At 38.2% G+C, this 26,650-nt stretch overlaps 1 protein-coding gene across 14 annotated transcripts in view; it reads left to right on the top strand.

The window, feature by feature from the left end:
• The window catches only part of JAKMIP1 (janus kinase and microtubule interacting protein 1), a 381,847-nt gene that overhangs the window by 64,076 nt on the left and 291,121 nt on the right, over positions 1-26,650 (top strand). The window contains exon 3 of one of the 14 annotated variants that reach the window (XM_038400933.2): positions 5,152-5,435. The exons of the other annotated variants lie outside the window; for them this stretch is intronic. The gene's annotated coding sequence lies outside the window, so the exon portion shown is untranslated. The remainder of the gene's footprint in view (positions 1-5,151; positions 5,436-26,650) is intronic. 14 annotated transcript variants of the gene reach the window in all.

Below are 26,650 nucleotides of genomic sequence, written 5' to 3'. Positions count from 1 at the left end.
ATGGTCTCATTCCAGTGCCTAGCAGGTAGTCATCCACTTCATGGAAGCAACCTTTGCAATTTTTCACTAATAAGCTTCCTTAGTTATCATCACAAGAAAGCAAAGGTCCACACATAACTAAATACTTGAATCACTCAAGCCCTGTCAGTACTACACAAATAATTCTGTTTAAACGTGTTTTTTGGGCATGGTTGTGGCTGCATCATGCTGTAGCATGATTAAATGTTTAAGCTTAGGTAGAGTTAAAATGTAGTTCTTTAACATACTTATAACTTTGTTTTTCTGCTCACACTAGGAGAAACACCATGTTTCAATATGCTTTGGCCAAAACCATTGTGTTAAATAACATGTTGGTTCTTTTAGTGTAGAAGGGGCCTAAACAAGGTCCCTTGCAGATCACTGTAGAGACACTTTAGCAAAGTAGTGTGGAACATGTTGCATTGCCATTAGCTATATTTCACCTGTTCTGTGAATAAACAAAAGTTCATCTTGTATACAATTAACCTAGGTTTCAGAGTAGCAGCCATGTTAGTCTGTATTCGCAAAAAGAAAAGGAGTACTTGTGGCACCTTAGAGACTAACAAATTTATTAGAGCATAAGCTTTCGTGAGCTACAGCTCACTTCATTGAATGCATCCGATGAAGTGAGCTGTAGCTCACGAAAGCTTATGCTCTAATAAACTTGTTAGTCTCTAAGGTGCCACAAGTACTCCTTTTCTTTTTACAGTTAACCTAGTATCTTTCACAAACACTAAATATATTTAGAGAAGTTTAAAAGGATAGAGGCAGGAGAGAGAGAGAGAGAGAGTAGATTGTGCCTTTTGTGTTCTGGACAAACTTCCCTTCTTTGACTAAAATGGGTTCTAATGTCCAATGCTGTGTGAGGGCTATTGCTGTGCACATAAATATTGCAAGTATAATGATTGCTAAGGTAGTCTATTAGCTCATTGCCCTTTGAAAGTGCCTTAAGATTCTTGATGTATGAAAAGTGCTAGGAACAATCAAATTATCTTCTCTTGGCATGTGAGAGAGTGGTAGCTTAGTGGGAAGGTATATATGTATGTAAAAAATAAAATTCTCGACTCCTGGCTGTTCAGTCAATTGACCTACTCCAGTCACATCCTTTAACTTCTATAATGTGTAATGCAGCAGAAAATGGCTACCTTTTGTATTTTGTGACAGATACAAGTGTGAGTGCATCTTCAAACTAGTGCTTAAAAAACAAACATAAAGAAAAGTTAAGATCTTGCATAAACTAAGGGGAAGTACTCGGGATAATTGTCACTTCTCAAACAGCTCTTTGAGAAAAGTTGTGCATCTGTATGTTGTGAAATTACCAAAAACGATTTGGGGTAAATGCTGTTTAGGACTCTATCAGTTTGAGAATTGGGCTTTGCCAGGAAATACACCTATCTGCTACTTCTGTATTTTTACTTATCTGTCAACTTTAAATTTTCTTTCTAATAATTCACACCCTTCTGTCACCTGTAGACAGATAGCGGATAGGTGTCCACTTCATGGAAACCACTTTCAAAACTCTGCTATACATCTGTTGTGTATGGTATCTGTTTTTTAGCTTGTCAAATCCATTCCAATATGTCTTTGTTTAACTAGTGATTTAATGATTATTGTTGTTTTTATTTATCATTTGAAAGCACCCAAAAGCCACAGTCAGGATTATAGTTCCATTGTGATGGGCACTGTACAAACAAAGGAAAAGAAACAGTCTCTTCTCTGGACTTCTTATGACAAGTTCCCTAATTGAGTGCTTTTATTTCCATCTTTATAGACTTCATGCTGCCTGTTCAAGACACGACAGTCTTGTCCTAGACATTGCATTATAGGACATTATTGGCAAACAATTAGTATGTTGATATGTTCTGGATTATTTCTTCCCCCCCACCCCCACCCCTGCTTAAATGAAATTTTCAGCTCTGCAGTGAACATGTCTGCTCCAGTGCATTGTATTGGAGATGGAGTCTTCTCTGCCAAAGCAAATGTATCTCATAGCATTTCAGTAGTTTGAGTGGTATCTTGGGATTCAAGTGGACAATGCAATAACAAGGTACACAATATTCCCAGTTTGTGTCTTAGTTGTAATGTTTAACATTAATAATTATTAGACATTGCATTTCTATCTCCTTGCATCTGTGGCTCTCAAAGTAGTTTCAAAGGATAAGTCGGTATTATGCCTATTTTACAGATGGGCAAAGAGAGGAGGTAAAAGTGCACAAGTTCATGAAGCAAAAAAGTCCAGAATAGGAATCTAGATCTCCTGACACACACAGTTCCTTGCTCTAACCTCTAGATATGCCACCTCTAAAGTGGTTTATAGACCAACAAGAAAATAAACTCTACCATGCCACCCCGCAAATGAATTCATAATAACACTAATAAGTCTATCCTCTGGGTTTCCCAGAGAGGCCTGTCATCACTTTGTTGTATTTATGTTGTAACTGCTTTGGGGCAGAGACTGTTTCTGTCCTTTATAGCTATAGCTCTACAGCAGTGGTTCTCAACCAGGGGTATGCGTACCCCTGGGGCTGTGCAGAGGTTGTCTTCCAGGGGGTACATCAGTTCTTCTAGATATTTACCTAGTTTTACAACAGGCTACATAAAAAGCACTAGTGAGTTCAGTACAAACTAAAATTTCATCCAGACAATGACTTGTTTAGACTATTCTATGTACTATACACTGAAATGTAACTACAATATTTATATTCCAATTGATGTATTTTATAATTATATGGTAAAAATGAGAAAGTAAGCAGTTTTTCAGTAATAGTGTGCTGTGGCACTTTTTTATATTTTTATGTCTGATTTTATAAACAAGTGGTTTTTAAGTGAGGAGAAACTTGGGGGTACACAAGACAAATCAGACTCCTGAAAGGGATACAGTAGTCTGGAAAGGTTGAGAACCACTATTCTATGGAACTCCACACTCGTACTCTCTCTCACATGGTGGTGTGAAATGGTTAAATAATGTGAAATTATATGGGATCAAGATGATATTTGTTACAAATGAGAATACATTTTCGCAGCCTTGGTAATCCTTTTTACTGGTTTTATGGACCTACAAATCCTAGAGGATATTTCACTAATCCACATAGTATCCTGAGTGCTGGATTTCATATTTGGGTCTCTGAATTAGCTGGAAGGTATTAGAAGTGTATACTTAGCCAAAAAGAACAACCATGTCAGTAAACTCTGCTACGCTGCCAACAAAATTGTCATTTGTAGCATAGACAAGAATTTAGTTGTGTTTCTTAACTGGGCTGAAGTCCCATGTATGTTACAAATGGTAACTGGTTGTAGCTAAGTCAGCGAACAAGGAGTGTAACCCATTTTCCCAGCTTCGTTGTATTTGTATTTTGGACAAGCTCTAAATTAGCTTACGGGCCACTTCTTTCTTTTTCTTTCCTAAATATGTGCCAAGCTTAAACAAAAACTGTTTGCCCTTGCTATTGGTTGACCCATGCTCTCTTTTTGGGTGTCGACCATGACAAAACCAGTAGATGCTGATTTGGTGGCTTGTTGCATGTATATGATTTCAGTTTTTAAAGTTTGAGGATATAAAATACTGTAGATCAACTGGCTACTGTGGATTATTATTGCTGTAATTATTAACATTATTAGTCCTTCAAATGCTTAACTGTATTTCAAAATTCTGAGATGTGGTCTTGATCTCCTGGAAGCCCTTTGTTAAAACTCTGCAACCAAACTAATGGAGGGTTTGGGTGATTAGGGCGCTCACCCGTTTCTAGATTGTTATTTCTATCAGGAATGGTTGGATTTATCCTTGGGGTCATAAAATACTTCTAAATAGCAATTTTAAGGGCCTCTTGGTTTTGGCCTTTAGAATCAATCGTATTGCCCCAGGTGAAAAAGTCATCACCTTGGATTTCCCACAGCAGATTTCACCAGTTCATAGCATTGGTATCTATTTATTTTTCAGAAACAAATGATGAACATATCCAGAAAAGTGCAGCTTCATGTGTTTAAGTGGTGTCTCCTTCCTCTTTGATTGCAGCAGTGCAAAAGCATTATTGTATAAACACGAAAACAAAGGGATATTTTACATTACTCCTCAACCTGCCTCTCTCTATCCCATGGGGTCAGAGGGTAATTTTATTTGTAGGAGCTTTTTTTGTCAAAATATTGCCAGTACATCAGTGGACAGAATTCTGCTCAGAGTTTGCTTTAGCGTAAAATTTTCAAAAGTATTCGAGTGACTTGGAAACCTTAGTTTAATTGAAAATCAATGGGAATTAGGCTGCCAAGTCACTGACATGCTTTTGAACATGTATCCTGTGTTCCTTCATCATATTTTTATTGAGATAGCCACTTAAACTATATGATTTCATTTCTACTTTTCCTTTTCTTGAGTTAAGTATGTAAAGTTTTATGGTTCTTTTCCTATTGGTGTTTTGCTAAATAAAATTACCAAATGACTGTTGCATTTTAGGCTGTTGTAGTTTTATGACTAGAGAGGTTTACAGGGTTTAGAGAAGAGTTGAATAAGAAATGGTGTGATAGTTTAAAAATTTTTTTTCTGTAGCACATGTTAACTCACAACTTTTACTTAATGTCTGAAAGGGCATTCAATATGAACCAGCTGAAATGTCTCTGAGAAAACTAGCCTCTTTACATTGTGGTTTTTATTTTATTAGCAACGTGCACTTCTGCTGACAGGTGCTCTTTTCCTGTCTTTACAGCTCTATTGGCCCTAATAAATATGGATATTTTGGTGCAGTAGCACGTTTGCATACATTAGTGTCCTTTTTTAAATGGCTTTGCTGACCCAAGCAGTGGTCTGAGATCTCATTCACTAGGAAGTGATTATCCAAATACTCAGTAAACAAGGCACAATATAAAATCTCTGTACTCAGAGTTTACTAAATGCAAAACAAAGACCCCAAAAGCCTGTCTATGGAACATTACAGTTAAATGCTAAAGTTAGGAAACACAAAGGAAAATCTAAAGGCTTTCATAGTAACATTACATAGTAACCATATTGTAAATAAATGCAGTATATTCCGTACAGTGACTATTGCAAATCCTTAGATTTTATGTTTCCTCGTGTCTTTTGTTAATTATATTTTTATCTCATTTTTTCGTCTTTGTTTTGCATTGAATTGCCTTTCTTTAAAGAAAAGAGGGAGGTTGAAGGAAAAGAAATGGCCCCAATTCATCTAATTCATACTTCACTGAGATAAACTGGGGAAGAATGAGTTCACACGTCTGGTGCTCTTTGGCTGGAATAACGGAACCGCAGCACACCTGCAAAAGCAAGAAGTGAAGGACACAGTAAAAGAAGATGTTGAAAATTTTGGACATGATTTTGCATGAGTGTGGAAATGAGAGAACAGTGCTGAGCCCCAAATACTGCTGCTGAGCTTGGAGTTTATGACTAGTGAAGTGGAATAAGGTGTGAGGTATGTTGCTGTTGGTTAATGTGCCATAAGGAATATTGTGCTCGGCATATGTCACGAGGCACTGAAAGCTGTGAGAGAGGGTATTTTATGGGACGTGTGAGAAGTATGTTTATATCTGTATCTGCCCTTCCTGTCTGTGTCCGGTCTTGTAGTCTGTAGGTGGATTTCTTCTGCATATGTGGTTAAAGCAGTTTGCTGGGTACCAGCAGGAATATTCTGAATGAATGAAAATGGTTAGTCTGGGTGTCATTTGCACGCACAGTGTCCTGCCCAGGCCCTATCTCCTCTCCTCACCCCTGGTACCAACATATAATAGAATCCAATAGGATAACCCCTTTTTATTGAGTCCGGGGAGTGTTAGCTTGCTAGTTTAATGCTGATTTCTTTTCAGGTCAGCTTTAAATCTGAACAGTATTTCTCTCTGGTTATTCATAATGAACCAACAATTTATTAATTCACCCAGAATCACATTAATATGTAATCAACAGTTTGTCACTCAAACGTAGACACAACCAATACAGTCTTGCAAGCCATTGTCACAGTCTACGGTTTGAGGGCAGTTACATCAAAGAACAATGCAAATCACCAGGATTTCTTATTACGTTTACTTATGATCAACAATTCTCAATTCCTTAGTACTTAACACATTTATCACACTTGTCTTTAAGAGTCTTTGAAGAGTATGGTTACTTCTCATTGACTAGATTGATGCACCAAGGACAAGTTTAGAGTATTAAAAGTAATTGCTTAAAACAATTCTTTTCCATTTCTTTTAGGTCAATTTGCTTGGATTTACAAAGGAGTTAAAATCTAAAATATGGTTACACCCACACCTTGTATACTTTGTGCAGTTCTCCTCACCCCATCTCAAAAAAGATGTATTAGAATTGCAAAAAGTACAGAGGAGGGCAATAAAAATGATTAGGGGCATGGAAGGAGGAGAGATTAAATAGATTGGAAGACAAATTATTCATAGTTTGTTTGATTTACAAGGAAACAATGTCTGGTTTATAATTTGGGGGTGAAAACACATGACTTGGATTTCTTGGGGTGACAGTTTGCCCACTTTGACCTTCAGCCTTATTAGCCACATTTCTAGTTTAACTTGCAGCTTCCCTATCCATCTCTTGTCTTGATCCACTCAATGTGCAATGGGCATATGAACTTTGCATAAAAAAGCAGGGTGTGAAGCTTGCTTGGTAACTTAGTTCTTTTTATCTAGGTTGGGAGAGAGAGAGAGGGGCTTTATCCATATGCATATCATGAGAGATTCTTGCTGAGGTGATTAGCAATATCCTGTTAGCCATTTTTGTTTCTATACTTTGGGAGGTGAATGGGTAAAGGGTCCTTAAAGTGTTTCATATTATATGAACAATTTTCTTGTTGTCTTTGTAAGTGGATCCTATTTTGGGATAAACAGAAGTGTATAACTTTTTCTAATTTTTTTTGAGGGCTAGAAGGAATCATTAGTTATTAATCAGTCAAATCATATCTGTTCCATATAGCCTTTACAGATGTAAAGGTTTTCTCAGGGTGGATAAAACCCAATGATATTTGAAAAATAAATGAAAATAAATCTGATTTTTTTTGTTTAAATTAGAATTTTTATTTAAATATAGCTTTATATCTTAAAAATAAACCTATTTAAAATTAAATTTGAAATTGACAACCTATGGTAAGGCCTAAATTTATTATACTCTATTAAAATGTAAATTAAATGCAACTAATAATACTAAGCAGTATGTGTGTGCTGCCAAGCTTTAAAGAAAGTCAGACCACTGAACTTGTGGAAGTAACTGGCTAGGCATCTGGAACCAGAATTTATTGAAGTGCTAATTCAACTTGTGACAGCAATAGCCCCTTTTGTAGGTGCAGAGTGAATATTTTCTTCATTTCAGTTTATTCAGCTAGTTCAGTTTAATTGCTAGTTCATTCAAAGTTGAGAAACTGATTGAAGAGTTTAAAAACAAACTTTTCTGCTCTTTCAGCTCCCACTCTATAAATAAAAACTAGATGTAAGAGGATGAGCTTTGCTAGTTCTAAAATCTTGAAGGACACAGTGTGCAGAAACAATCATTTAAATTCACTAGCTATAGAGAACACTTTCTTTACTTAATAATCAGTTTTAAATGCAAAACGTGTTTTGATAAACTTTTTTAATCTATCCAGCACATTTAAGGTAGATTTATTTAATAAAAAATGCTTTTTTGTGTATTTTAATTGAATTTTCATTTCAATCCAAGTGTAACTTGACACACATCCCAAGTAAAAAAAATTTAATCTAGTAAATAAGAAATGCATCATTCACCATTTTCTAACACAATAGAAATGTAAGTTAAGCTATATAATGGCTTAATTAAATGTGTATAGCTATAGTGTAACCTCCTGGCACCAACTCCCACCCCCCAGATTTAGCATATAGACTATATATAGTTTCAAATAAACATGTTTCCATGGTTACCAACCACTAAACATCAACCTTTGATTCGGAAACTAAATAAAAAATACAAATGCAAAACACAATTAAAGTGCAAAAAGAAAAGGAGGACTTGTGGCACCTTAGAGACTAACAAATTTATTTGAGCATAAGCTTTCGTGAGCTACAGCTTGCTTCATTGGATGCAACTAAAGTGATTATTTAAATCAATTTGGCTTGCTGATTTAAATCATGATTACAATTTGTGATTTTTAGATTGCTTCAATTTTAATCAGTCCCTCCTGGGGTTACTTTTATGGCAGAGCACTGTGCCTGTTTCTTTGCATACCTCTTTGCATTGGTGCTGCTAACCAAAAGCAACTAGTGATTTTAGGATGCCCATCTTTTACATCTTTAAAAAAGAGCCAATTTTTCAGGGGCTAGGTGGATGCTGAGCAAGTTGGGCATCCGAAAATGGAGGTTCCCCAAATAATTAACCAGTTTTGAAAACGTTGGCCATGATGCATGGAGCTAGTTATTTGCTTCTCTGCGTCTCGTCCATTGGTACTTAGTAGCCTGCAGAGTTGAACCCTATGGGAGCTTAATTTACTTGAACGGGAACAAGATCAGTTTATTTGCATGTTGGGACCATTGTGCTATGTATCTTTAAGCCATGCAATGTATATCTACACTGAAGTGTAAACCCAGAGTTCAAACTCAGGCTGAAGTCTAAACTCTCTTATGTCTACTCACAAACCAAGCTAACGCAGGGCTTGGACCCAGTTTCCCACAGTGATGGAGGGTCTAAGTCTGAGTGAAGCTGGGACCCAGACTTCAAGTCCCCCATTGCTTTGTAATGTTGACACAGTCCCGCTCATCTTGTACTTTGAGTCGTCAAAAGTATGCCACAATCTTACAGGCCAACTTTCTTTGTCCTCTTGACAGAGCAGTTTGCAGGACAGTCGAGTTTTCACACATTCCATCATGAAAAAAGGGCTAGAGTGGCCATATTTTGGGAAGGCACTAGGAAGTCTGGGATGTGGTTGGTTGGACATGTGTCTGCATACTTCAGTCTGGGTGCGGGCCCAGATTAGAAGATTGTCAACCCTAAATTAAGAATCAGTGTAGATGCTCAAGGTCCACTAACCCTAGGTGTACATTGCAATCTAGACATACCCTCATATTGAAGCAAGCAGCTCTAGCTCCGGACAGACCAGTCTGAGATGCTGTACTCTGTGACGTAGCAACTATGGCAGGGCTTTGTTAAAATGGATGCCTGTCGTGTCATGGATGCCTAGCACACACTCTTGGGTACTGAAAAATAAGTCCCAGCTGATGCCTTTTGACTATGCTCAGAGGTAAAGGGTTTATATCCATCACATATAACATTCCCCACTTTCTCCTTTTCCCTTTTCCTCACTTGCGAAGGGCCAACTGCTAAGTAAGGTCATAGACCATTTTCAGACATGCAATTTGAAGGCTTTGTTGTTTTTTTGGGCACTGTTAAATTATTGAGGAACCAAACATTTTCAGAAAGCTGACTAGTTAGTTTTCTGTATGAGCCAATAACTGAAGACTGGCTGAAGGGATTTTCTTCAAACTTTCCAGAAATACACTATTGGCTAAAAGGTTTCAGAGTAGCAGCCGTGTTAGTCTGTATTCGCAAAAAGAAAAGGAGTACTTGTGGCACCTTAGAGACTAACAAATTTATTTGAGCATAAGCTTTCGTGAGCTACAGCTCACTTCATCGGATGCATCTGATGAAGTGAGCTGTAGCTCCCGAAAGCATATGCTCAAATAAATTTATTAGTCTCTAAGGTGCCACAAGTACTCCATTTCTTATTGGCTGAAAGAAAGCACAGACAATTTGAACTCCAAAATAAATTTTTTTTTCAATTAAAGCAGGGGCTTCAATAGGATTTAGGCAACTAACCTGCTTAGGCACTTTTGAAAATCTCAGTAGGTGCCTATCTACATCTCTAGATGCCTAAATACCTTTGAAAGTCTGCCCTTGAGTATACTACTGGTAGGTGCATTTCATTAACAGCAGTAGCCAATTATATCATCTGCTGTAATAACAAGTGGTACTGCTAGGCAAGAAAAGAACCCCAGCAGCCTGAGGGAAGGCTGGAGAACTCTTTTTTCCTAACAGCTTAATGGTTTTTCATATAACGTAATAAATAATGTTGGAGTTGACAGAGAATTTCCATTTTTAATAAGCAGAATGTTCACACATTACTTTGTCTGTAAAGGAATTACAGTTTAGTATGTCCTTGCTGAAATGCCAGGAGGAGGTTGGCAAAGATCCCTGAGTGATTCTTTGCGAAAGAGGAAAATATCTGAGTATCACGGGGATTGATTTTTTCCTGTTACTGTGACTCTAATTGGAAATGGTGCTTTGTTCATGTAAAACAAGCAAGAAGTTCTCCATTGAAAGATAATAATGTCTTTGTATCAAACAGTTCCTGTTCCAGACTGTTACGCTTGACAATGTGTAACTGGGCTGGCCAAGACTTATGGGAGAAAGAAACTTCTGTCATCTCCTATTACAGTTCACTCTTTGTAGCTTCTGACTGGGGATGTCTGTTTCCATGAGTAGGTGAGGAAAACAGACTAACTAGATTTTGATTTTTAAGTATCTGGACATATAAAGGAGGGCAAAGGCAGGCTGAGTATTTGCTGAGATACAAAAAATACAGTGCATCATTTTTATGGTCATTATGAAACCCTCATTCAGTGAGCAGCATTTTAGTACATTCAGCTGTTTAACTGAATTCTCAGAAATGCAGTGATGTGTCATTTTGCCTATAGAAATAGATGTATTTAGATGCTAGGAAAAAATGCCTTTACAAGAGATTAGTGCAAATTGAGCTGCAAAGGAATAGCTTAGCTTGCATAAAGTTCAGACAATGTGTCTCTAACCTACAGAAATACTGATTGAAGGTTTCTAGAAGTATAAAATGCATGTTTTCCTCCAGTGAGAGTTTATTTTAACTGTAATACTGCAGTCCAGGCAACTGAGATTCAGATGACCTGGATTTGCGTCACAGGTCTACTGTTGACTCAGTGTGTCTCCTTGGGTAAGACAGTGAACTTTTCTATTTTCTACCATTTATAAAATGAGGATAAGAAAAATTACCAGGCTTTGTAAAGAGCTTAGGGATCCTTGGAGCAGGAGTTGATGGTGATTTATTCTCTTGGATATTATATAGTGCACTTTATGTTGGTTAAGGAGGATAATAGAGATATATACGCGGTGGATGGTGGAAGTGAGGTAATTGGGAATGAGAAGGGAAACTGAGATGGAGTGTGGATGGGGTGCTGAATGACTTACCTTCTTAGTTCCTTGGGTTTTAGATTATTCATTGGTGGGCATGCAGTCTAGCAACCTCAATCTGGTTATTGATAGAGCCGTTTTTAAAAAAACGGGGTGAAATTCATATCCACTTCATCAACAATTTTCCTGATTTTCTTGTTGAAATTTCAGCCAGTTCTAGTAGATAAGGTTTTTTGTTTTTTTGGGAATACATAATATACAGAATCATGTTGTAATATAAGCATTATGGTGAATTACATCTCCAATGCCCCTTTGATCATCTCACTTGCCTTCTATCTACTAATCTATCTCAGCCAAGACTTATTCTAATATTCCAAACCTTTGATCAGTTTCGGACATCTGCCTTTCTTCTTTTTAAATTAAACAGGCAAGTAAATGTGACCTGTGACTAGAACCAGCAGTTTTAATCCCAGACGAGTGAAAGGTTTAGTGTCCAATATCTCATGACCTTTCAGGAACTTTATATCACTGAAAAGGAGAGTTTTCTGGCTTTCAAGCTGGCCACATAACATTTGCTTGCAGATCTAAAAGCACCCCAGATACAGTATCAGACTATGATTTTGCAGGAATTTTAAATGTTAGCGTTCATTTTTCTCTTCCTCTGGGCCCCACAGGGTGAAACTATGGTAACGATAAGGCATTTGGCTTTAAAGTTGGAGGGATACAAGAAAGAGTTGCAATAGAAGTTTTTAAAAACCATAAACATTTCTGAAATATAAAATATGTGGTATGAAAAGAGTACATGTTGGCATGATGTGACCACAGTATGAAGTTGTGGGCACTGAACTGAGGTGACTTCAAGGAGAACTGGAACTACGTGTTTGAATAAGTTCTAATCACGTATGATGGGTTTTCAGGATAAGAGTCTGCCGACTGTAGGCTCTTCAGGGCAGGGATCTGACTTTTTATTAAGTGCCATGTACACCTATCTGCTGTACCTTCATAAATGATAAAAATGTTGACCTGTGTTTGTTCACTGTATGTTGCTGTGACATTTGGGTGCTATAGCAAAAAAGAAACTGCTATAAAGTACTCTTGTCAGTAAAAACAAACAAAACAATAGATCAGTCATGATGCTTAAAGACCTAAATAAACACGGATACCTTTCAAAGTGTCCAAACAACAGTTCTAGCTAGGCTCTGAGGACCACCTGAGGAACTGAGTGAGTGGACGTCTGAAGTTGGTGCCTTATCACCATGTAAAGAGCGTGAGGGCTGCAGACATCAGACACAATTGCCATATCAGCAGTGTTTCTCAAAATATTTATCATTGTGAGCTGAATATACGGTCCACAAAGTGTTACCTTGGCCGCACATTGAGAACCACAGTGCCCCTCACCTAGCCCCACCCCCACAAACGCCTATGCCCAGCACCTTCCACCCAGAGACCCCTCCATAGAGCAGGGCCAGGAGCAAAGAGCTAGGCATGGAGCAGGGACCCCAACCCTGGATCCTGCTGCATGGGGACCTTGGAGCCCGCTGGTAGGGCCAGGTGGTGGTGGCTGGTAGGGTGGCCAGGCGGCTGGAAGGGTGGCCAGGTGTCCAGTTTTTGAATAGGCCTGGTCGAAAAGGGACCCTGGCAGCTCTGGTCAGCACTGACGACAGGGCCGTTAAAAGTCTGGTCGGTGGCACAGCGGAGCTAAGGCAGGCGCCTTGTCTGCCCTGGCTCTGTACAGCTCCCCTCCCACACCTCAATTTCTTACCCCCACCCTGAGCCCCCTCCCCCACTCCCTCAGCCCGGCACCCCCTCCTGCACCCCAAATCCCTCATCCCCAGTTCCATCCCAGAGCCGTCACCCCTCCCGAACCCCAACCCCTTGCCCAGCCCAGTGAAAGTGAGTGAGGCTGGGGGAGAGTGAACGACAGAGGGAGGAGGGCTGGAGTGGGGTGTGTGTGTGTGGGGAGGGGGGCGGCTCAGAGAAGGGGCAGGGTAGGGGGCGGGACAAGAGTGTTTGGTTTTGTGCAGTTAGAAAGTTGGCAACCATATTGGCCGCAGCAGGGCAGCCCGGAGCTGCTGCGTGGCAGGTAGATGGCCCTGGCCCCTGTGGCCTTTAGCACACAGCTGAGCTGGGCCACCGCTGTGTGCTAATTGGGCCGCGGATTGAGAACTGCTCCAGTAAAGCATACATTTTGGGAAAATCTTTGTCCTTCAAGTTTCTAAAACACAAGCCACTACCACTTGAACTAAAGAATAACTTCTTTCATTGGTAGCAATAGGGAGTCCTTTAGCCTTTCTCTAGCCTCAGGTGGGTCTTCACTAGATCTGCTAAATTGACTGCACTGATTGCAGCAGTGTCAATCCTCCAGTAAATGTAGACGAACTCTTAAACTTTGGTTGACAGAGGGGAAGGACTCTAGAGAAAAAAGTATCAGAAGGAATCAGAGATTCCCTTCTCTAAAAATTGTACATGTCATTTCATTGTTCCTTATTTCTATACTAAAGTGAGAAAATGCAAAAAAATTAACATTGGTACAAGATTCTACTCAACATTGCATGTGTTTTTGATTGCTGGTTAGACAGATGATAGGTTTATCTTTTAATACAGGTTGCAGAATAGTGTCCAATGCAATAAACTGATATTTTTAAGCTTGACATTTCCTAACCTGTAAAGTGAACATTAAATTACCATAGGTTTGTTTCTGCATTAGGTATTGCCTCACATCTTATTGTTCGTTATTTGGACAAAGGTGGTCATTGTTCAATCAATCCCTACCAGCATTACCATGCTTTGGCAATGTTTGAGGTCATGGCTGGATTAAGACCTTTAGAGGCCCTAAGCACTGAAAAGATTATGGTTGCCCCCCCCCACCCATGTAATTCAAAATAAAAACAATACTATCATAAAATTTTATTTTTCAAAATGACACAAAACTTACATGTATGCCAAAATTAAAATTGCTTCTTTCTAGATTTTCTGATTGCAAAATTCTGGATAAGTTCATCGAAGCTGACTCGACAAAGCATGTCCACTTCCATACACAATAGGGAAAGTGAATCAAGTCTGTCCTCACACATTGTTGTTCTCTGAGGGTTTTTTATTCTTTTCAGCTGAGAAAAAGGGCGTTCTGCGGAGCAGTTAGTAATCAATGTTAGAAAAATACATAGTGCGATCTCTACATTTGGAAATACACATAGTATTCAGTCTTTCAGTATTGTGTCATGAAGATCAATGTGACTGAATTTCATTTTTCCTGTTTCATTAAACTTTGTGCGCATGTAACAGTGGAACTGCCATACTTCTCCACAGAGATTCATGTTCAAGTCAACAGGGAATGAGTCAACTAGCTTTTGGGAACCTTGTGAATATTGTTCATCAGATAAGTCCATATCGTTTAGAAAAGAAAATCTACTCGATACTTCTTTGTACATTTCACCCCTCCTCTTCATATGAGCTTCAAGTGTATCAATTATAACGTAGTCAGTAGATACGCAAAATTTGTCTCTAGGATTCTGTGCTGTTTCTGTTGCACTGCTATCATTTGCTTGTTTTTTTCCTGATTTGCTTGCGGGGACTGGGCTTCTTTGTAGTTAGTATCAGGCAAGATATCTTTTGATATGTCTTCATATCTTTTGAAATCATTCCTCAAAGTGTGTAAGTGGTCTGCTAATGATTGACAGAGGTCTGCACATGTTTTCAAATCCAATTCTTTTTCTTGGAGAGCTTGACTGGTGTGGTAAAAGTGTTGTAAAATTTCATTCCACCTGGTCAACATGAATACAAACTCTAGTTCTTGCATCTTGTTTGCAGTGTTTTCTGCCTCTCGTAGAGTTTCTCCCTTTTGTGATTGGTCTTCAGCTATACTTTCTAATGCATCCACAATCTTTGAGTAGGACTCCAGAATTGCACTTGTTGCCACTGCATGTGCCTCCCAGCGAGAATTAGAAAGAGATTTCAGCACACGATCATTGCCCAAATGTGTTTTAAGAACTGCCCATTGGTGTGTTGAGGCAGAGAAAAATGTATAAAGTAACTGGACTGTTGAGAAAAAACTTACTGTCACCGGACAGCAATCAAAACTTATTGCCACTGTGGCCAAGAAGATTGAATGTGTGCAGCACATGGTATGAATATGGCATACTTGTTATGTTCTAAAAGCTTCTTCTGCATTCCTTGATAACGCCCTGACATGTTGGCACCATTGTCATAAGATTGACCTCTGCACTTTGAGAAATCTATTTTGCAAACGTGACACAAATAATGCAATACTTGATTTGCCATTTCTTCACCAATGTGGCTTTTCAAATTGAGGAATGTTATAAATCAACCCACATACCAGGATCTTTTCTCCTATTATTGACAGCATGAGCAGGTTCAGTCTCTGACACATCCACACCTTCTAGAACAGCATCTGTTTTACCACCAGGAGTAGGATGATCAGTTATAGTCTCTGATACATTCACATGTTCTGGAATGGTATTTGTTTCACCAATAGAAGAAAGGTCAGTGTCTGAAACACCTACAGGTTTTCGAACAATGTCTGTGCTACTGAGAGAAGATGTTGTTGTTTCTGATAGATTCACTTTGAAAAATGTCAGCTTTGGAAGATTTTGAAAAATTTCACTAGTTTTTTGTTTTTCTTCCACCAGTTTGTTTCTGTGCTCCACTCAGTTGGTTATGTTTCAACCTGCCCCTTATCTCAGTTATCTGAATTTAAAAAAAACAAAAACAAATTACACAAGGTACACTATTTGTGTGTGTGAGAGAGAGAGAGAGAGAGAGATAAATATGAAAGAAAAACAAATCAATATGTATAACTCTGAAGAATATATCAATAATAAAACAAAATTTGTTGCAATACATGATCAGATCTGATTTCCTCGCATTATTTCGATCTACATTAGTAGGATGCCCCCCGTGGTTTAGGTGCGGATAAGTAATAAAAAAGAGAACAGGAAAATGGAGGAAGTGTGTGTAGTGGAGTGTAAGGAAGTCTAACAAAGTTCTGATTTTTCCCATGATGAATACTTCAATGCTTTTTTTGAAATATCAAATTTAAAAAATATATATATTTTATATTTATATAATATATTTATATTTATATTTATATTTTTGGTGCCCCCTGTTTTGCTGGTGCTCTAAGCACATGCTTAGTCTGCCTATTGGGTAATCCAGCCCTGTTTGGGGTCAGTGAAGGACGGGGGGGGGTGTAATCATGGCCCTGTACTGCTCAGGTGTAGAGAAGGAAGCAGAGTGCACCATCATCTAAGTCAGATTCATTGTGTCCACTGTGGTGTGTTAGAGATCTCTTCCATTATTTACAACCAGTTTATTTGGTACTGAAGTAAGGCTCATTGACCTGTAATTCCCAGAAATTAAGGTTTTATAGGGGTTAGCAGTCACAACTCTCTGATTGCGTGGAGAGGAGACTGTTCTCTGTAGGCATTTAAACCATGTCCATCACTTTGGTGTCTGCATGTCTGAAGTGGATTGTCAAACTAAGACACAGAATTGCTTTGGGGAAGAAGATACTGATGGAATTTATTGAACTTCACATGACTACCAAGGAGTGAAAATTGGTATTTTTCCTTTTTTTAAAAATAAGAGTGAAGGCAGTCTTGGTGATTCCATGAAGCCTTTAAGTAGCATATTCATTTCTAGTAGTGGATTGTGTAAGCAACATCTGTTGTGTTAAGAAAAAAGTGGAAGACAGAAATCATTGGCATGGAGGTTTGGGTGGTATAGATTTTTCACTTGTTTTTTTCGATTTTCCCATATTAAGCTTTTTGTGAAATACAGCCTAGGTTATTAAGCCAACTGGCTAACAAACACAGGTTTGATGCAGCAGAGCACTTCAGCACGTTTATATCCCATAGACTTCTTACAAGTGACTCAATGGGGCTTAAAATAAGTGTTTAACTTCAAGCACATGGTTAGGAGCTTTGCTGATCCACTTCATCTAGTTACGTTAGGAGCTTGTGGGCTTTTTCACTTAATATGTTTTTTGAGCAATCAGAATATACTTAGGAACATGATAGAAACAAGTAAAGACACAGTTCCTGTTCTGAAGGGATTACAACCTAAATCTGACACGGCAATATAAGTGAGGGGTAGTTAACAGACAGCCAAGACAAAAAATGTGGGAGGAAGGAGAAGACAGACCAGGCTGACAGTAATAAGATTTCATAGTTCCTCAGTAAAGGATTCAGAGTAGCAGCCGTGTTAGTCTGTATTCGCAAAAAGAAAAGGAGTACTTGTGGCACCTTAGAGACTAACAAATTTATTAGAGCATAAGCTTTCGTGAGCTACAGCTCACTTCATCGGATGTATTTGGTGGAAAAAACAGAGGGGAGATTGATCTCCCCTCTGTTTTTTCCACCAAATGCATCCGAATAAGTGAGCTGTAGCTCACGAAAGCTTATGCTCTAATAAATTTGTTAGTCTCTAAGGTGCCACAAGTACTCCTTTTCTTTTTTTCAGTAAAGGATGTTACTCATTTTGGTCACTTATATTTTTTTTAAATATTACCTTTCCTTCTCAATTACTTGTTGTAGGCAAAATGGTAAAAATTAGTTTCTAAGGCTAAGTAGGGGGAATGGTTTGATGAGAATGCATAAGGAGCAGAAGTAGAGGAAGCCATGGAGGCAGGATTGGGAGTAGAAGCAGTACTGCCACCATTTCTTGAATCTGACTGAAAAACTTGAATGAATGGAGTGATGCTCCAAACACCTACTTTGCCTACATATTAAAAACAACTAGGAACATTCATGTTTGTTCCACTCATTTGGTGGAACTGTTGAAGAAGTCCTTATACGCAGGAGCTTGGTGCTAATTGTGCTCTTGTTAAGCTTTACTCTGGTCCAGATGTAAAGCTGAGGGGAACGTGAGGTGACAAAGAAGCATAGGAAGTGGAAAGAGCTTCCAAAATCATTGTCCCTCCCCCCATGACAAGTCAGAGCATTGGGCCTCAAAACCCTGACGGTAAGATCAACAGAGTAGTAAACTAGGTTTGTTTACTGTTTAACCGAAAAATCCCATAAAATATGTTGGCAGTTTAAACTGTGGTATCGTAATATCTGAGTGATATTTTAGTAAAACTGCAATTCTGTACCTCTAGGCTGATCAAATGGATTTTGGTTTAATAGCTTAGCTCTATTGCCAGTGGAATGCCTAATATTTAGTGACATATTTGTCTTTAAAATGAAGAAATACAGCTCTGAATCTGACAGCATGAATCCCTTATATAAGCAGCGATGAGAAGGGAATGATTTTCTTAGAGATATATGAAAGCCATGTTGAAGTGACTGCTTCCTAGAGCAACTAGTCCTAGAACACATAAAGGGAGAGGCAATTCTTGATTTAGTCCCAAGTGGAGCACAGGATCTGATCCAAGAGGTGAACGTGGCTGAACTGCTTTGTAATAGTGACCATATTGTAATTACATTTAACATCCTTATAGGGCAAAAATACCAAAGAAACCAACTATTAATTTCAAAAAGGGAAACTACACAAAAAGGAATCGAGTTAAATCGAAATTAAAAGGAACAGTCACAAGAACGAAATGCCTGCAAGCTGTATGGAAAGTATTTAAAAACACCATAATCTGGGCTTAAACTAAATGTATACCTCAAATAAAACAAAAAACAGTAAGAGGATCAAAAATGCCACCATGGCTAATCAACATAGTAAAAGAGGTGGTTAGAGACAAAGACATCCTATAAAAATTGGACGTCAAATCGCAGCGGATAATAGAAGCATAAACTCTGGCAAGTCAAGTAAAAATATAATTAGGCATGCCAAAAAACAATTTGAAGAGCAACTAGCAGAAGAGGCAAAAATTAACAGCAAACATTTTATTAAGGATATCAGAAGCAGGAAGCCTGCCAAACATTGGGGGTTGGGGCACTGGATGACTGAGCTGCTAAAGGAGCACTCAAGCAACACAAAACCACAGGGGAGAAATGAAGTGAATTCTTTGCATCCGTCTTCACTACAGAGGATGGGAGGGAGATTCCCACACCTGAAAAATTCTTGTTAGGTGACAAATCTGAGCAACTGTCCCAGACTGAGATGTTAGTAGAGGAGGTTTTGGAACAAATTGATGAATTAAACAGTAATAAGTTATCAGGACCAGATGGTATACACCCAAGAGTTCTGAAAAACTCAAATATGAAATTTCTGTGGTATGTAACCTATAGCTTAAATCATCCTCTGTCAGATGACTGGAGGATAGCTAATGTAACATTGATTTAAAAAAAAAAAAGGCTCCAGAAGTGATCCTGACAATTAAGGGATGTTAAGCCTAACTTCAATACCAGGCAAATTGGTTGAAACAATTAAAAGAAGAGGAGAACAGAATTATTTAACACGTAGATAAACACGACATGTTGGGGAAAAGTCAACACTGCTTTTGAAAAGGGGAATCAGGTCTCACCAATCTATTAGAATTCTTTAAGGAGGATCAACAAGCTTGTGGACAAGGGTGATCCAGTTGGTACAGTGTAGGTGGACTTCCACAAAGTCTTTGACAAGGTCCCACACCAAAACTTCTTAAACCAAGTAAGAAGTCATGGGATAAGAGGGAAGGTTCTCTCATGGATCAATAACCAGTTAAAACATAGGAAACAACGAGTAGGAATAAATAGTCAGTTTTCACAGTGGAGAGTGGTAAATGTTGGGCTCCCCCAAGGATCAGTACTGGGATCTATGCTTTCAACATATTCATAAATGATCTAGAAAAAAAGGGGGTAAACAATGAGGTGGCAAAGATTGCAGATATTACAGCATTACACAAGATAGTTAATTCCAAAGCTGATTGCAAAGAGTTACAAGGGATCTCACTAAGCTGAGTGACTGGGCAACAAAATGACAGATGAAATTCAGTGTTGATAAATGCAAAGTAATGAACATTGGAAAGAAAATCCCAGTCTAAATTCACTCAAGAAAGAAAGAGATCTAGGAATCAATGTTGGTAGTTCTCTGAAAACATCTGCTTAATGTGCAGTGATGGTCAAAAGAGTTAGCAGAATGTTAGGAATCATTAGGAAAGGGATAGATAATATGACAAAAGATATCATAATGCCACTGAATAAAGCCATAGTACAGCCACACTTGGAATACTGCGTGCAGTTCTGGTCAACCCATCTGAAAAAAATCTATATTAAAATTGGAAAAAAACATGGAGAAGAGCAACAAATATGATTAGGGGCATGGAATAATTTCCATACAGGCTGGGACTGTTCAGTTTAGAAAAGAGATGACTAAAGAGGGATATGACAGAGGTCTCTAAAATCATGAATGGTGTGGAAGAAGTGAATAAAGAAGTGTTATTTACTACTTCTCTTAACTCAAAGCAAAGTATCCCCAAATGAAATTAATAGGCAGCAGGTTTAACACCAACCTAAGGAAGTACTTCTTCACACAATATACAGTCAACCTGTGGGACTTGTCAGGGGATTTTGTGAAGTCAAAAGTATAACTGGGTTAAAAAAGTTAACTATACATTCATGGAGGAAAGGTCCATCATGATCTATTAGCCATCACAGTCATAGATGAAATCCCATGCTCTAGGTTTCCTGAAGCCTAGGACTGCCAGAAACTTGGACTGGATGACAAGCGATGGATCACTCAATAATTGTCCTGTTCTGTTCATTCCCTCTGAAGCACCTGTCACTAGCCTCTGTTAAAAGACAGGATACAGGACTAGATGGACCATTGGTCTGATCAGTATGGCCATTTTTATGTTCTCGAGTGTTGTTTGTTTAAGGCTTGGTTCATTTGCTAATGTTTGTATAGCCCTTTGAAAATGCAAAGTGCTCTGTAAGAGCTAAGTAAGTGTGTTCATTTTAAATGGTTGAGAATCTTCTTCATGTTGTTGTAAATATTGCACAGATGAATGATTTCTTCCCACCATGGCTGATTTCCCTATCATCTTTGTTCTTCTTGCCTTTTAGCATGATGGTTCTGCCAGTGCAGCTTTGTACTTATACCTTTGCTTAGGCCTTTTCTGTTTTGTGGTGTTTTCTTTAGCCACCCATCTTTCTATTGCTTTTCAGCAGCCACTCTTCAGCTGTTACCTTTAGTGGATCCATGTGGAAGGGTTCAACATTTTGAAGTGCTAGTTGATATATTAGATGAAGATTGAATGTTGGGGAGAGGGAAAAGCAATAGCTGTGTAATTTTGTGTCACTACAATATGTAGTGCATCTCTTGCTTGTTAGTTCTGTGCAGCATATTTACCAAGTATTCATTAAGGGCAATGTATTTGCCACTTCTATCCATGCTGAATATTACTTTACTTTGCCCTAAAGCAACAAACGTCTCCTATTCCAGAAATCCACAGCTGGAGGCAGGAATGAGAAAGATACAAAGTATTGCCTAACAACCTGATATACAGATATTTTACTGATAATATAAAGTACATGAATGTGTGAGAGAGGCTTAAAATAGCAAATAAACTACATCTTAACACATTTTGAAAGGATGAGTGGCTCTTTTATAATGGAACATAGGGTGATAAATCAAGAAGGAAAGAAAACAGACTGTGAATTAGAATGACTAGTATTGGAACAAATGGCTACATATTTTTCTATTATAAAGCAGTGGTTGTTATTGCAGCAAGTACTACATAGGACACAGCAGCGTCATGTCCCTACGTCCCCATAGGGATTGCCTCACCTTCAGGATACGTAACATTCTCTCCTCCAGTGCTAGGAGGTAGTCTCTATGGTTGAGTACCATTACCTTCTGCTTTTTCACATAAAATAAAAGCCTTAGTTTTGAGCCAGGTGTAAACTGAACCAGGGAAGGCTTCCAAATTCTGCAGGCAATGCCATTGTTACAGGAAGGGGGACTGGGTACTGTTGCTTTTAAGGTGACCAGGGAAGTCTGCCTGTGTTTGTATCCCCAACCAGCATTACCTAACTGCCCTAGCAGATGGCTCCTGTCACTCCAACTTGGCAATAACATATTTTTGTGCTTCACTGTTCATCTTACTGGTATTATAAATAGTTTTTGTGGGTAGTTTGGGAGATGCAAACTACTGAGAACAAGGTTTCAAATGGACTGGACTGTCCATGGTCAGAAACCTAGCCAAAACACCCAGAACTCTGAGTGGGCTGGTCATAGGTGAGGAAATGGAATCCAAAATTCTGCTGCTCAGCTAGATGGGAGTGCAATATTAGCCTTCTCCTCACTCCTGCTTTCGGAACACTACCTGAAATGTCATAATGTATGCGAGTAGGATAGTGGCACATAAACTGCAGCTGGAGTTTGTGTATATTTCAATTTGTAATCAAATCTTATGAATTTATCTTGGATTGTTTTCTGGCTTTTTTAAAATAACTACTTTATTTAGGACGTTTTTACAGATGTACCAGTAGTAATGAAAACATCAGAAAGAAAATGTTATTGCTACCTCTGAATTTATTCTTTTGTTCAGAGAAATATCATGCCATAATGTAATCGTCCAGTCTCTTTTTACAGGATGTTACTTTAGTGCAGTGAGCCTTTTTACAGCACCCGGAATGTGGTGGTTGTTTCTGGTGACTTGATTACATTGAGTGAAACTGTTAATTCTGCTCATTTATAAAACCAGGTGTGTCTATCAAATGTTAATATTTAAAATATGGATTTTGCGGTCAATTACTTTGTCTGAGTACTGAATAAATGGTAGCCAAATACCTAAATATTTTTGTCTTCTTTCTGTTTTGATAGATATGGAATTGATGGGTTAAGTTTTCCATAATAATCTCACATGTTTTAGAAACACTTTTCTAATTTGGGTCTATTTGTTTTTTTTCCAGTGAGAGGTTATCAGTAGCCTAGCAGCTACCAGGATATCTCCATTTATTTGAGTATGACCATTTCTGCAAGGAAGTACCAGGAGAATTACCAAAAAGTCATTGAGTTTTCTTATATATTGCTACAGACTGAGGTTGCTAATCCTCTTTTCCAGATCAAAGCCCATTACTCTGGAGTAATTTGTCTATCCAAATTGTTTTCCCATCATGTCATAAATGGGCATTTCATTGCTATACAGAAGCTGTCTGGAAAGACTGATATAAATTAGCTGTATTTTTTCCTTCTACATTGGCTAGAAACCATTGCTTTTATTAAACTTAACTTTCTATATAAAACAACTTTCCTAGAAAAGTTGAGAAACATAATGTCTAAATTGAAGGTACTCCTACTGTAAAGTGTGTGGGCCAGTTAAGTTAGTTTTAATTTCTAAAAAATTAGAAAAGTTTCTTTGAACAGCTGACCAACTAGACTTTTTTGTAAAAGGTCTTGTGTTTTGGAAATGTTGCCATTTGGGGAGCACCATGGATCTGTAGTCTGTTCCTTCTCATCTCTCCTGTGAAAGGGCTGATTGTCATCATGCAGTGCTTCCTGACTGGTGGATTCAAACTTTCTCCTTGTTGACTCTGCTGTTGCTCTTTAGTATTTAAAAAAACAATAATTTCCTCACCTGACTCAAATGAAACAAGTGCGTTCAAACCATGTGCCTGAACATTTTGTTACACGCTAATTAGTATGGAGTGTCATGCCCAGTTCTATTTTGAGACTAATTTAAACCACGTCACAATGCGCAAATGATCAGTTCTTGTATTGTCCAAAGAATGTGTAAGAGCACTTTATTGTAGTAGGATAACATAGATGGGAGCCCTTACAAATGGATATTAAGAGACTATATAAAGTAACAACATGATAGTACAGCAATTGTAGTTGGAATATTTATTGACAAAATACTGAATTGGATAAATGAAAAATGATCTAATAGATGAATATTACTTGGGAAGTATTAGGCACTTAAAAATGCCCTTCTCTTCCTCACCTTAGTACAAAATAATGCACTTTCTTCAGCCCAACCTGCAATGCTTCTTAAAAGGCGCTAAGTTATTTTAGCACTTTGGTCCCAGTCACTCCTTCATTCTCATCAAATATATTCCTTAGCAGTAGAGATCTTGACAATAAGGAAATGGATGTGCTGACTGTATTTTTGGCTTCATTAAATGTTCTCTGGATGGCTGACATTGTTGAATAACTAACCTGGAAAGTTCCCCCCTGGAGGATCTAGTTCTTACCCAGTTTACTGTGGACCGAATTGTGCAACCACTTACATGTGGAAATAACTTTACTTCCGTGTGAGTTAGTTTTCTGACCATGGGACAATGCAGATAAGTGAAGTTACTCATATGAGTAAGTGTTTTCAGGATCAGGTATTTCATCTCCAAGCTTGACAAGCTGGAAGCAGGCTTGAGTCCCTGCTGAGTTTGTTCTGTGTATAAAGAACTCTGGCTGGCCTTCCATTCTGTCAGTCTTGCCTCTTCCACAAGTACTTACACTACCTGCATGTGAATTTTATATTTGTGAGTTTTTTTTATGCCAGTGCAGAGAGCTGGGCTAAATCTGCCTTTTTATTCATGTCGTTTGGGCAGATGGCAGCCACTTTTATTTGGCTATCTTCTAAATTATATGTGCGCATTACCAGACTTAAGAGGCTGTCCACAGATGTCACACTTACTGCAGTTTTATTTTTGGAGAGCTAATATTGCTGGTGTTGACTAAAAGAAATCCTTTTATTTTAGTGGGTAAGGTATTTTCATTATAATGAGGGAGGGATCTACCCAGCTGAGCTCTTAGCATATCACATTTTTAGACAGTCTCTTTCCTTTTATACCCTCCTTCCTTTACTACAAGAAAGACTATTTCATTAGTGAGCTTGTGAACTTAACACCCACCATAAAAGTGCTCGAGCCAATGAAACCGCACTTTTCCAGCGGGAGAAGAAAGAGGAGTGTTTTTCATTTACAAGAGCCACATAACTCTGTTTTACATTCACTGCCACATTTCACAAGAGTGAGGTGAGGAAAGGAAAATAGGGGTTTATTATCATCAGAACATTCTTTGGTGCTCCATATTTGCAGTTGAGTTCCTATTACTTTACATAGCATAGATCATTGACACTGGAATTTGCTCTTTTGTATGTTACAGAGGCATCTATTTGTCACAGTTGAGCTTTCCCTTTTGTACAGTGACCTATAGGTACATTATTTCACTTATTTCAGAGAATCTTATTCAGAACAATATGTAATTAATATTATAGAAATTATATATATGTATAATTTGTGTGTGTGTGTGTATATATATATTGAGAGAGAGAGAGAGAGTATAAAATATAGAAAGGACTATTTAGTGGAATCTTCAGAGAAGCCTTTAGATAGGAAATGAATATCAACTGTGTTTCATTTTATGGGTGCGCATGTCTGTGTGAATTTAGATTGCTTGTTTGTGAGATGTGCCAGACTAGCAATCCTAGATATTGCAATCTTCTCTTTATCCACAGAAGAGGGACAGCAGCATTGTAGGCTTCCCTACTGCACTGCCCAGTCTGTGCCTCATCCCCATCCTCATCATGAGCTAATGGGACCATCTTTAGGGTTGAGCTTCTTAGTCTACAGTACTTGGGCTATACTGAGGCTGCCAGAGGTGTGAATAAGGTGATTTATTGGGGGCACTACTTGCCTCTGGGACCTGGACTGAGACTTGCAAGTTTATTTCATAGCTTTTTTTTCATAACTGAGCCAAGGCATTTTATAGGGTGAAAAATTGATGAGTTGCAAAACGTATCCCTTACACAATTTCCTGTATTTTGTTTGTTTGCATCCTGATGACATTTGTTTTCTAGGTACTTTTCACAATTGTATTGTACTGTGGTGCTACACACTGTTGCTGTTTGTTCATGCTTGTGCCCTGTCAAATATATTATCTAAAAGTATATAGGAAGCCCATTTCCTGCAATGAAATCTGTGAGATCATAAGGGCACCTAGAGGATTGGGAGCCTGCGATTATGTGAGCTAAAGTAGCATTCGTGCCAAACTCACCTCACAATTTAAAAATAAATAAAATCCAAATTTAACAAGGAATTAAGAAATGTGCACATAGGACCTCACCAAAATTGATTGACAAAGCATGCATCTTTTCATTGACTTCAGTGTGCTTTTGGATTAGCATTACAAGCATAACACATTATCTTTCATTGTTGTTTTAACAGCTATTTCTTTAAGCACAAGACAATGATTCCTCCCTAGAATTAGTTATTACATACACAAAAAAGTAGTGTCAGAAGCTATAAACTGAAGTTAAATTTAACTTCTTTGCAGTAAAGGAAAATTTCAGCTCTGTCTCTAATAGGAAAGAATGGAATGAGTAGGGAAATTTTACTAATTTACTTCTATTCCTAAAAGTGTATTTTGATAAATGGAGAGATGGATAATGGTTTTCATTAAGTGCTCCTTTAAAACTATTTGGAGAACATTCTCTGAGGTACTTACATAAATAAATAAGTAGTCCCAAATGAGATAAGTGCTTGTGTACCTTGCTGATTTGGAGTCTCAAAATTTACAGAGAAAGTAAGTGAAATTGAAAAGGATACAAAGTTATCATTTGACTCATTTCCAGTGGTTTATGCTTTGTGTTGACCAACTTTTAAAATGACAAACTGTCCACAGAAGCAAACAATG

Source organism: Dermochelys coriacea, chromosome 4, assembly GCF_009764565.3.
Source record: "Dermochelys coriacea isolate rDerCor1 chromosome 4, rDerCor1.pri.v4, whole genome shotgun sequence".
In the NCBI taxonomy this organism is placed as follows: Eukaryota; Metazoa; Chordata; order Testudines; family Dermochelyidae; genus Dermochelys; species Dermochelys coriacea.
Note: the sequence above shows the minus strand (reverse complement) of the source record. Positions and strands in the feature narration are given on the sequence as shown.